We start from the raw sequence: 13157 nt of genomic DNA, 5'->3' as shown, positions 1-13157 counted from the left end.
TTTTGGACAAGACGCTCTGTCTTTTTAAATATTTTAACGATGGCAAACGTTTATAATGTGCCGTGTTTTATCCACTCGACATCTTGTGCTTGAGATCAGCGTAAAAGGAACATGTTTTACAACCAAAAAACTGTTTAACACATGAATATGACAGCTAAGACTGCTGAAACCGGTTGTCTTGAATAAAAAATGTTTTGCGCGATCATGGCTTTTGAATGGTTTTTAACTCCTTGCCTTTTGGCGTGGTCCATCATCTTGTTCAAAAATGCCACAGCCGTCAGGAAACATGACCGTCTGCAACAAGTGCACGATACTCCTTGGCCGTCATGGTACCTTGCACGAGCTACATTGGACCCATGGGTACCCACGTGAATGTCCCCCAGAGTATATTGGAGCCGCCGCCATCTTGTCTTAGTCCCGTAGTATAGGTGTGAAGGAGCTATTCCCATGGAAGACAAAGCATTCGCGCCCTCCCATCGACATGAGGAAGAAGGTACCGGGATTCATCAGACCATGCATCGCTCTCTGTCCCTGCGCCAACGGCCCGTGCCGATGGTCACGTGCCCACTTCAGCCGTAGTTGCCGACGTTAACATTGGCACGTGCATCGGTCGCCGGATGCGGAGACCCGTCGTTAGTGGTGTTCGGTGCACTGTGCGTTCAGGTACACTTATACTCTGCCCAGCATTAAAGTCTGACGTTAGTTCCGCCACAGTTCGTAGCCTGACCTGTTTCATCAGTCTGCCCAGTCTGCGATGTCGGACATCTATAATGAGGGGTGGCCGGCCAACCCCACGACGTCTGGACGTGGTTTCACCACGTGTTGAACACCCTCAACCTTGAATCCCCGACAAGTCGTGCCGTTTTCGAAATGCTCGTGCCGAGCCTTCGGACCACCACAGTCTGCCATCGGTGAAACTCAGGTAGATCTCGCGCCTTCCCCATTCTACACATGGAGAGTCATTCCTCGGCAGATAACGCTGCTATCGCCTGGGCGGGTATACATCGATAGCAGGTGCACATTTATGCCAATGTTTACATTTACAGGAAGAGTGAAACTTATATTGGACCCTTTCTACTCGAAATATATTGTGCAACACCAGTACTCTCCAATGTCCACTAAGACGTTAATATGGCATGATCAACGAACGCACAATGAACCATGATGTACAGCCAAAAAAGTTTTTGAAGATCTGAAAATGACGGTTGTACCTGTCGAAACCAGTCAGTAAAAATAGTTTTGCGCGAGATCTTGGCTATAAAAGATTTCTTTATAGTTGACTGGGATCCGTCAATTGGATGAAGACGTTGAAGTCGGCAGCCTCCCCTCCCCACACCCACCCACCTTGGTTCCGAGAAGTGAGAGGAGCATGCGATGTGCTGCTACCGCGTTCCACCGTCTCTCTTCTTTCTCTTCACTAGCCACACAAAGACGACATTCCATTCCACTAGGGACCTCCGATATTACTGATATGAATACCGTAAGTATCAATACGTTAATTTGTCTGTGATAATGGTGTTTAAGCTCCGTGGCTGTGTTTTAAATTACTCTCACAGCTACTTTTTATATAGATTTATTTATATAACGACGTGTTTCGTGTTTTTAACCATCTTTAATTGGCATAATACGTGTATATCTTTATCAGTATAAAGTTTTGTCTGCATTTATAATTCTGCAACTGATTTTTATTCCGTAGGTTGTAGCTTTTTGTCTTCCACTTATATGGTTCAAATGGCTCTGAGCACTATGCGACTTAACATCTGAGGTCATGAGTCCCCTAGAACTTAGAACTAATTAAACCTAACTAACCTAAGGACATCACACACATCCATGCCCGAGGCAGGATTCGAACCTGTGACCTTAGCGGTCGCTCGGTTCCAGACTGTAGCGCCTAGAACCGCACGGCCCACTTATATGTGTAATACAAAGATATTTAGTTTCGTTCCTGCAGCACAGCAAACCATCTAAACATTCCTAACGAATGAATATTCAAATTAAACTGCAAGTACATAAAACTTGTAGAATAGCTGTCACATTCACCGATTGAGTTTGGTGCTGTACATGAAGGTAGGAGGAAGCGATCCCCCACAAAACGTAGTTGCCGCATTGAGGTGGTGTGCTTGCACACTGTAAAGAGTCTCGTCGAAGGGAAAAATCAGACTACGACGAACATAATGCTGACAATGTACTGAGTAACAATTATTTGTTTCCCGTTAGCCGGCCAGGGTGGCCGAGCGGTTCTAGGCGCTACAGTCTGGAACCGCGTGATCGCTCCGGTCGCAGGTTCGAATCTTGCCTCGGGCATGGATGTGTGTGATGTCCTTAGGTTAGTTAGGTTTAATTAGTTCTTAGTTCTAGGGGACTGATGACCTTAGAAGCTAAGTCCCATAGTGCTCAGAGCCATTTGAACCATTTGTTTCCCGTTACAGACAAATGATTTTCAAAGCAAAATTTTACTGAACATTCGATAGAACGTTCCCAAATTAGTCTAGTGCGATATTCGTTTTGGCGATATGTATCAACAGGGACAATAAAACGCGAGGACTAACCAGTACCCTAGCAGCGATTGAGCATCGCTGTGACTGTATCCAAGTTGTGTGTCTCTTAACACATGCACACTACCATTCTCGGCGTATACTGTGATACTGTGCTGTTACTACTCAGTGGCTGCTAGATAAATGATGGCTACTTATAGCACCTGGCCAAGGCATGAATGTTCATTTGTGAACTATTTGTCTGACATGAGGCCAAAGCAGGATTTAATCCCTGCCACTAGCGCCCTCTGTGATGTCAGAGCATGATCACTGTGGATGGCTATCACTTATGGCGGAAGAATAATATGGCCCCTGTTAGATGCGTCCTCTGTGGCGACTTACCATAAATAATAGGCGCCCTGTGTGTATATACGGGTATAAAGCTGTGTACCATATCTGACGGCGGACACATCAACAACCGATATCAGATCCAAAGGAGCTTGTGAAGGGTGCGCGCCTTTTGATAGTGATCACTTGTTCAAAATTTACGATAGTTATTTTTTCTCTTCAGATTCGCAACATATGTGTGATTAAGACAGGAGTAAGCCCTGCACTGACAACGAGGATCGAGAGAACACGATTCTGTGCTCATATTTTGTACTGACTTTGAAAACAGTGGTTCGCAAAAATGTTTCAGTGAACGCCATTGTAATTGTGTCCTTCTTCGAGCCGGCCGAAGTGGCCGTGCGGTTAAAGGCGCTGCAGTCTGGAACCGCAAGGCCGCTACGGTCGCAGGTTCGAATCCTGCCTCGGGCATAGATGTTTGTGATGTCCTTAGGTTAGTTAGGTTTAACTAGTTCTAAGTTCTAGGGGACTACTGACCTCAGCAGTTGAGTCCCATAGTGCTCAGAGCCATTTGAACCATTTTCCTTCTTCGAAAGGAAGCAAGCAATAAATTTGTACGCCCATTGGAAATATTATGATTTCTGCGATCAGCAAATAACACAGCCGTCAAAGGTAGCCATACATGAATTACACATTTTAGTGCTGACCACGGTACTACGCTGTGCCCTATTTTTGTTTCTTACGTGGTTAGCGCAGGAATAGCGTCGAATTTTAATGTTTTTATATGTCTGTTAAACTTAATTTTACTCACATGTATGAAGTATGTATCAACCATGTATGCAGCATATATAAACAGACTTTGTGAATGTTGTGATGCAGAGTTCATATTGGTAGTGATTAGTAAAGCACATAAAATAATTTAGGTAGTCTTCACTAGTTGAGTCCGTTTACAGAGATATTAATATTTTCTTTTTTTCCTCCCTACAGGTAAGCGATGGACTTTTCAACCTGACTGTAGTGAGCAAAACTCCAATCTGTGCATAGGATTTCTGCCAACGAAGGACGAGAGGTAGGTGCACAGCATAACTCAATTTTCACAATTAAATTCCCAGTCTGTTAATTTATCATTTTGCTTAACTGATTTGGAGACTGTTCTGTCAATCATGAACGGTCCGTGAACGGTCAGCACTGCTTTTCAAAGCAGTGACCTTGCAAGTCACAGTATGTGTGATACAACATCACGTCTTCTTTCAAGGAACGACATATATTCCCTTATTACTTGAATAAATACAGCAACCAGACACTTCCTACATAGCTTTATTTATGCGAGGACGCGGTCAGATTATCACCCGTGCCAAGACATATTTCGGTCTTTCACCCGTCTTCAGTTGGCGTAACACATTGATATCATCAGTACAACGTTCTTTTTTCCGATTTTATTGCATTGCCTCAAGGGCCGAGATTTCCTGTTGCCAGAATTCCTGTGCCTGTGGCAGGAACCAGTTCTCCAATGTGTCCTTCAATTCGTCGTCCGAGTTGAAGTGCTTCCCTTTGAGATACTTTTGTAGCGGAACAAACACACGGAAGTCGCAGGGCGACATGTTTGGGCTGTAGTGTGGATGGTCAAGCTGCTCCCACTTGAACTTGGCCATTACCCTTCGCGTGACCTTCGAGACGCGCATACGCACGTTATCGTGGAGCAGAATTACTCCCTCCATGAGCAGCCCGGGTCCTTTACTCTTCATGAACTTGCATTGGCTACGGTCTTACAGTACACATCACTGTTAATGGCCCTCCCGTGCTCGGGGAACCCGATGAATATCGGACCTCGGGTGTCAAAAAAGACGATGGGTACCAAAAAGGACGATGAGCACACAGATTTAATGTTTTAGGGGCAGATAACGACACATGCTTCCGTTGCATGCTGTCCCGCTCCGTCTCTTTCTCAAAGTGAAGGCACCGGCAACGTTCTGCTATAGAATGGAGCAGTTCCTGCACCTCTTCGGAACCGACTGCGCGCGCACCTCCCAGTACCCCAACCTACCGCACACAATTGTCCACACTACACCAGCGGTGGCTCCCACCGTCACTGCCGACATTCACATTGTAACGTGCCGCTCACTTATCACCAGGTTGTGCATCTTGTCGATGGGTTCGACCGTGATTACCGTGTTTCCTTGGTCGCGGGTCATTTTCCAAACACTCCCGGCCTCACTGACTTCTCAGACAAACAGTCTCCCCACCATCTGGCGATGAACGTCGGCCGGTTTAACACCTTCTACAGTCAGAAATTGGATAACACGTCGCTTTTTCAACGAACACCATGATGTCCTCACATGCACTGCCGCGTCAAATGGACGGAACACAAAACTACGTGCTTCTCTCCTGCGTCATGTGCCCGCGCTCCACGTTTCGTACCACCTCATGTGAACGCTCCTTGCTTTCAGCGCTGAAGACCCGAGCCGTGCACGTCGATGCTATGGCGTGAGTGGTACGATCTGCCACTGCTGCACTTACAATACGACGATCGGGCGAACGTCTGTGCTGCGTGAACGTCCAGAACATCGTCTATAGTGTGAGAATCTTCACGTGACCACTGGTACCAGCATCGTTGAACCACGTTCAACTTATGTGGCAGACCAACACAACCAACCATTCCGCCGCTCGGAAGGCCTCAATTTGACGCCTTTCATACTCGCTCAGTTGGCTGTAGGAAGCACAGTGCGTCTCGGTGGCAAGGTTGCCTGCTTGCTTCACACATTTGCACTTGCTTCACACATTTGCACCACACTGAGCCATCTGGCTGTGAGCATTCCCTATAAAAGGGTACACACAGGTGGCGCTTCGGTAGCTACGCCACTATGTTTTCTGTTGGCGGACGACGTTGAAGACATTATCAGTACATGTACTGTCCCCCCAGGATGCAAATGCCATCGTTGGATCAAAATCGACGACGTTTTTCCAGTCGTACAATTTTTTTTTTCCGGCAATGTATGTAAGAATTACTGAATGACTTGAATTTCAGTTATTTGTTGTTCCAGAGAGCGCCTCAATTTAGGTATAGCACTAATTAACATCACATTGTTGGATTCTTCTTCAAATGTTTGATTTGTTGCTTAGCTTCAGTATAACTATCAGGGACGAAGGGTTGAAATAAATGTGCAAATGAAAGTCACTATAACATTAGTTTTTATCACAGTTCAGAACAGAAAAATAATAGTGCCTGTACTGGAAGCAGTCAAACATTGCTGTAATTATTGCCAGCTTTCACTCGGGTACCACCATTGCGAAATTATAAAGTAAATCATCACAAGCACGATAATAACAACAGACATTCATTTAACGTTCACGGCTACACAAAATTTAATGGTCGCTCAAAAATTAATTTCACTTTTCATTGGACTTGAGCAACAACATCTCATTACCGAACTATTTGGAAAAGACTTACTGCCCATGGAGATAATGCGACTGATTCATTATGTTCTTTTATTTTTTATATTGTTGCAGACTAAAGCCATGTAACATTTCATTTCCTGACCGATCCTCTGTCTTTTGTAAGCGCTAGAGTCGGTTTCCGTTATCCTGGAGATGGAAGCTTCCTGTACCCTGTAAGAGACGGGTCGAACTTTCCCCAATATTCCTAAATGTTTTGGGACGGAGGCCTACCGGGCGCGGGAAATGATGTTCTGGCAGGAAGCAGCAGTCAGAAAGTGTTACAAGCAGTAGATGCTTGAATTATGTTCCTGACACTTTTTGCGTGAAAGGGCCACGTGTTAATTACACTCATGCTCATAAATTAGGGATAATGCTGATACATGGTGAAACAACACTCTGGTGGACGGTTTGCGGGTTTAAATGACCTCAGGGTATGACCATGCGGTGGCGCTGGCAGCAGTCCACATATGCAGAGGTGTGTTGGTGCATGTCAGAGCACGGTGCAGCGAGTAAGTGTGCAGACGTTTTCAGACGTGGTAATGGTGACCGTGCGTTGAAAATGGCTCAAAGAACACATATTGATGACGTTATGAGGGGTAGAATACTAGGGAGACTGGAGGGTGGTCAAACACAGCAGGTCGTAGCACAGGCCCTCCATGTTTAAGTTTTAGTTATGTCATTTTCCGTAGATCATTTAGTGTGATCTCAAGATTATGGCAACGATTCCAGCGGACAGGAAACGTCTCCAGGTGCTACAGTAAGGGACGTCCAGAGTGTAAACACCACAAGAAGACCGATATCTCACCATCAGTGCCCGCAGACGGCCACGGAGTACTGCAGGTAGCCTTGCTCGGAACCTTACCGCAGCCACTGGAATAGTTGGCTCCAGACACACAGTCTACAGACGACTGAACAGACCTGGTTTATTCGCCAGGAGACCTGCAGGTGCATTCCACTGACCCCTGGTCACAGGAGAGCCCGTAAAGCCTGAAGTCAAGAACACAGTACATGGTCATTGGAACAGTGGTCCCAGGTTATGTGCACGGACGAGTCCAGGTATAGTCTGAACAGTAATTCTCGCCGGGTTTTCATCTGGCCTGAACAGGAACTAGATACCAACCTCTTAATGTCCTTGAAAGGGGCCTTTATGAAGGTCGTGATTTGATGGTGTGAGGTGGGATTATGATTGGTGCACGTACAGCCCTCCATGTCTTTGACAGAAGAACTGTAACAGGTCAGGTGTATCGGGACGTCATTTTGCACCAGTATATCCGCCCTTTCAGGGAGCAGTGGGTCCCACCTTCCTCCTGATGGATGATAACTCACGGCCCATGTAATTTCGCAGAGGAGTGCGCTGGCAGCATTCGCGGTGTCAGCTAAAAGCGGTAGTCCTTCTTTAGCGTGGTGTTTCTTTACAACATGACGCGACTCATGGGGAGTGGCTCTAAGGCAGTTAAATTTCGGGGATAACCTAATAAAAAGGATCTTTATCGCCTGAGGGTGTCTCCTAGTGGCGCGAAACTAGTCGTGACTTTTAATAAAAAGTGTTGTACAGGTATAGCGGATTATTCTTCCAAAATGTGGTGTTTTTGTGTGACTTCTTCCCTGTTCAGTTTGTACAGTATTCCACTTTTGTTCTTGTGGAGAAAATGGTCGAAAGTCTTTCGGAGCCAGCTGGAGGTGGTGTCTGAACAGTTTGCAGTGACGTTATCCGATCTAGTCGTCGTATCTCGCATGTTTCTAAAAGTAGCCACGTAGCTACTGTGTTGACTTTGGAATAGAAACAAGTTCAACTCCGTTTCGCAAGTCAGTGGAAGACTAGTGACCCTTATTGAGGGCTGATTTTACAAGCGTTGCAATGCAGAACATTGACTCGAGTTCACCAATGAAAGTTTCCGATTAAATCGGCAGAGCAGTAGGTCGCGAACTTAGTGTCACGCGGCGCGCATTGCCGGGAACGTGTAGCCTCGTGCCGGCCGCAATTGCGATTGCCCGTGACGTCACGGAAGCTCCAAGAACGGACGAAAGGAACGTTTCAATCACGAGCTGCACGCAGTTCCTTTGGCTGCGCCAATTCATTTTGGAATACAATGCTTTCAAGATTTATTAAACGAGTTTATGGTGTATCGTGTACGGACTATACGATTGTGGACATGACAAGTAACTCTCAAACCATTTGACGCTACTGCCGGTCAATTGTTAGGTCGAAGAACAGTCTTTAGTGAGAAAATGGAAAGAGAACGTTACTGGAATGTTCGTGAGAGACGAAATGATGGCACTCGTGGCGACATTATTATGGTGTGGAATAATGTAGGTAACAGTGCGTGCTGGCTGTTCGAAGGCAGCTGTGCCGAAGCTCCCACAATACGAAGATGGGGCAGTGGGTCGGGCGGCCGGTGGCTTCCCTCACCTTTGGCAAACACGCCGGCCGGAAGGTCGCCGGAGAAAGCGGTGCGGGCGGCCGCTAGAAATGTCAGTGCAGCCCACGACCTCGTCACAACAATAACCCCCGCCGCTTGTTGCTGCCGGTTCGGAAATAACACGGCTCGCCTGCCAGCCGCCTGGACGTGTTGCCGCTGCTACGCACCTGACGTTGCCCGCCCACCGCTGCTGGCCGGGGGGGGGGGGGGGGGGGGGGACTTTTACCTGCAACGCGCCGCCGAGACGCAGTTCGTGACTCACGGCTACTGCGTGGGGTTCACCCACTGCGTCGCTCGGGCGAGAGACCTCCCAACTGCACACCGCACCGTGTGCTCCTGTCGGGCTCAGTAATCTACATCTACATCCACACTCCGCAAGCCACCTGACGGTGTGTGGCGGAGGGTACTTTCAGTACCTCTATCGGTTCTCCCTTCTATTCCAGTCTCGTATTGTTCGTGGGAAGAAAGACAGTCGGTATGCCTCTGTGTGGGCTCTAATCTGTCTGATTTTATCCTCATGGTCTCTTCGCGAGATATACGTAGGAGGGAGCAATATACTGCTTGACTTCTCGGTGAAGGTATGTTCTCGAAACTTCAACAAAAGCCCATACCGAACTACTGAGCGTCTCTCCTGCAGAATCTTCCACTGGAGTTTGTCTATCATCTCCGTAACGCTTTCGCGATTACTAAATGATCCTGTAACGAAGCGCGCTGCTCTCCGTTGGATCTTCTCTATCTCTTCTATCAACCCTATCTGTACCTGCAACGCGCCGCCGAGACGCAGTTCGTGACTCACGGCTACTGCGTGGGGTTCACCTCACTGCGTCGCTCGGGCGAGAGACCTCCCAACTGCACACCGCACCGTGTGCTCCTGTCGGGCTCAGTAATCTACATCTACATCCACACTCCGCAAGCCACCTGACGGTGTGTGGCGGAGGGTACTTTCAGTACCTCTATCGGTTCTCCCTTCTATTCCAGTCTCGTATTGTTCGTGGGAAGAAAGACAGTCGGTATGCCTCTGTGTGGGCTCTAATCTGTCTGATTTTATCCTCATGGTCTCTTCGCGAGATATACGTAGGAGGGAGCAATATACTGCTTGACTTCTCGGTGAAGGTATGTTCTCGAAACTTCAACAAAAGCCCATACCGAACTACTGAGCGTCTCTCCTGCAGAATCTTCCACTGGAGTTTGTCTATCATCTCCGTAACGCTTTCGCGATTACTAAATGATCCTGTAACGAAGCGCGCTGCTCTCCGTTGGATCTTCTCTATCTCTTCTATCAACCCTATCTGGTACGGATCCCACACGCTGAGCAGTATTCAAGCAGCGGGCGAACAAGCGTACTGTAACCTACTTCCTTTGTTTTCGGATTGCATTTCCTTAGGATTCTTCCAATGAATCTCAGTCTGGCAACCACTTTACCGACGATCAGCTTTATGTGATCATTCCATTTTAAATCACTCCTAATACCTACTCCCAGATAATTCACGGAATTAACTGCTTCCAGTTGCTGACCTACTATATTGTGGCTAAATGATAAAGGATCTATCTTTCTATGTATTCGCAGCACATTACACTTGTCTACATTGAGATTCAATTGCCATTCCCGGCACCATGCGTCAATTCGCTGCAGATCCTCCTGCATTTCAGTACAATTTTCCATTGTTACAACCTCTCGATATACCACAGCATCGTCCGCAAAAAGCCTCAGCGAACTTCCGATGTCATCCACAAGGTCATGTATGTATATTGTGAATAGCAACGGTCCTACGACACTCCCCTGCGGCACGCCCGAAATCACTCTCACTTCGGAAGACTTCTCTCCATTGAGAGTGACATGCTGCGTTCTGTTATCTAGGAACTCTTCAATCCAATCACACAATGGGTCTGATAGTCCATATGCTCTTACTTTGTTCATGAAACGACTGTGGGGAACTGTATCCAACGCCTTGCGGAAGTCAAGAAACACGGCATCTACCTGGGAACCCGTGTCTATGGCCCTCAGAGTCTCGTGGACGAATAGCGCGAGCTGGGTTTCACACGACCGTCTTTTTCGAAACCCATGCTGATTCCTACAGAGCAGATTTCTAGTCTCCAGAAAAGTCATTATACTCGAACTTAATACAGGATCCTACTCTGACTCTTACAGTAGCTGTTCAAACTGCCCTCAAAAACTGGCCCATTTGATACTTCATACTAACAGTATCAGTTTCCTAAACCAATAAGCCCAACTCTCAAGAAACTTACGAAAGTAGCCTTTGAAGATAACAAAATTTCGGAGCGCTATTAAGTACCTTCGAAATATTTGTGGTTCTTAAAAAGCAGTAGCCGGGAGCTGAGACCGTGGCGCACAAGTATCGAAGTCATCAAGTTTGTGGTTCTAATCTTGCTCGCAGCAACTTTGACTCTGATTTGAATTATTTATTTGGTATCAAATAGCAATGTTCATTAATAAATATGCAATCTTAATTTTCAGTAAAAATGTTATCTTTTCATTAGTAATTTCCAACTGCTTGAAAGGAAATTGAAATTTGATGTAGCTATGCGAAATACCTCATTGTTAAGCGGTAAAGGTTATATATATATATATATATATATATATATATATATATATATATATATATAATCAATAATATTGTACGATTTGTAGAAATAAATAAGTATTTTATTGTCTGTACGATACTTTGCGACTTTGTACCAAATTTTAATTTATTGTGAAGCGAGCAGTAACTAAAAATTTTAAAAAAATGGCGTTGAAAAGTCATGATTGTGTATTTGTTAATTAACATTTCCATTTGATAAAAAAATGATGTATTTAAATAAAAGGTTACTGCACGCGTGATTCGAACTAGCGGCTTCACGATTACCACATTTTTACGCTACGCTCTCAGCTACTGGCGACTATTTTAATATTCGAGAAATCTTTCGTCCTTTACAGCGCTCGGATATTCAATCTCCAAAGGCGACTTTTTCAAAGTTTTTGAGAATTGCGCCGCATTGCCTTAGGAAATGCTGTAATTATGAAAAAAAAAACCTGACTACATATTTTAAGCGCAACCTATTGTACTTTTTATCTCAATGCTCGAAACACTTGTCGGCCTGTAACAAACTAGAACATTTTCTGCAATTTGGTTCCCATTAGTTTTTCCAGAGAACCGAATTAGAGCTTATCGTCCCCTTAACACATCGACGTCATTAGGGACTGAGTATTAGCTCAGAGTGGACAAGAATAGGCCAAGAAGGAAGTACTTGTTTTGCTAAATCACCGTAGGCACACCTTGGGTAATTCAGGGAAACCACGAAGCCGGCCGGCGTGGCCGAGCGGTTCCAGGCGCTACAGTTTGGATCCGCGCGACCGCTACGGTCGCAGGTTCGAATCCTGCCTCGGGCATGGATGTGTGTGATGTCCTTAGGTTAGTTAGGTTTAAGTAGTTCTAAATTCTAGGGGACTGATGACCACAGCAGTTAGGTCCCATAGTGCTCAGAGCCTTTTGAACCATTTGACACCACGAAAAATCTAAATCACGGAAGCTATATGGGGTTTAAGAACAACTGTTTCTGATTGCGAGCCATGTCACTCTTCCGGTTCACTCAGTTTATTTTTAAAACTAGTGGGAAATCTAAAACTATCGCCAGAGTTCACTTTTCGATTAAGTATGTTTCGTGAGATACCCATTCATTTCCACACAATATAAACAATTAAACAGTGCGATACTTCACATTCCTAATTCGAAGTTACAGACAGAAGTAACCTTGATCGTACTTCGTGACATTACTAGAGGCGAGCCCGCTAAGCACTGTATTGAAAAACAGAGTATTTGGCTGAGGGACATGGGGTGGCAAGTTACTATGTAGTCGCCAAACCTTGTATGTCAGAGGAGCGCGAGAAATGTACCTGTTTTTGTTATTTATTTATTGTGCATCAGGCATTTCAGCCATCTCAACACTGGAAATATGCCACAGTTTGTTTTTTGCAGTTCAGAGCATACATTAAGTCGTAACCGGGTACAAAGTTACATATGATTAAAAAAGGACAGATTCATACTGTATGCTGAAGCGAGTCAAGACAGAAATGTAACACAGCATACACAGAGACAGTGTGCAATAAGAATCCTACTGGAAACACGATTAAGAAGTGATAAATCGCCCTTGATACACAGTGAAATATTCCAAACTCAATCCATATTAATGACTTGGATTTAAATTTACAGAAAAACGTTATTTTGAATGTCCTGTAAGAATTGTTGTAAAAGCTGCGGGGAGAGAATCAAACATTTGTGCAGGTCTGTAAGTACCAATCTAGACAGAACTGAGTACATTATACGATAACCAAGCTCATGTCACAAACGTCAACGACGTTGTGCATGCCAGTCGAAAACTGACTGTCCGAGAGACCGCAGAAGAATTCAGATGGATCATGTCATGAAATCCTGATATCACATCCTGGAATGCTTCGTGTTGTCCCCAAGATCGTCCTCACGGC

Source organism: Schistocerca serialis, chromosome 5 (assembly GCF_023864345.2).
Source record: "Schistocerca serialis cubense isolate TAMUIC-IGC-003099 chromosome 5, iqSchSeri2.2, whole genome shotgun sequence".
NCBI classification, from domain to species: Eukaryota; Metazoa; Arthropoda; class Insecta; order Orthoptera; family Acrididae; genus Schistocerca; species Schistocerca serialis.
The sequence above is the reverse complement of the archived record's forward strand: the minus strand, read 5'-3'. Positions refer to the sequence as shown.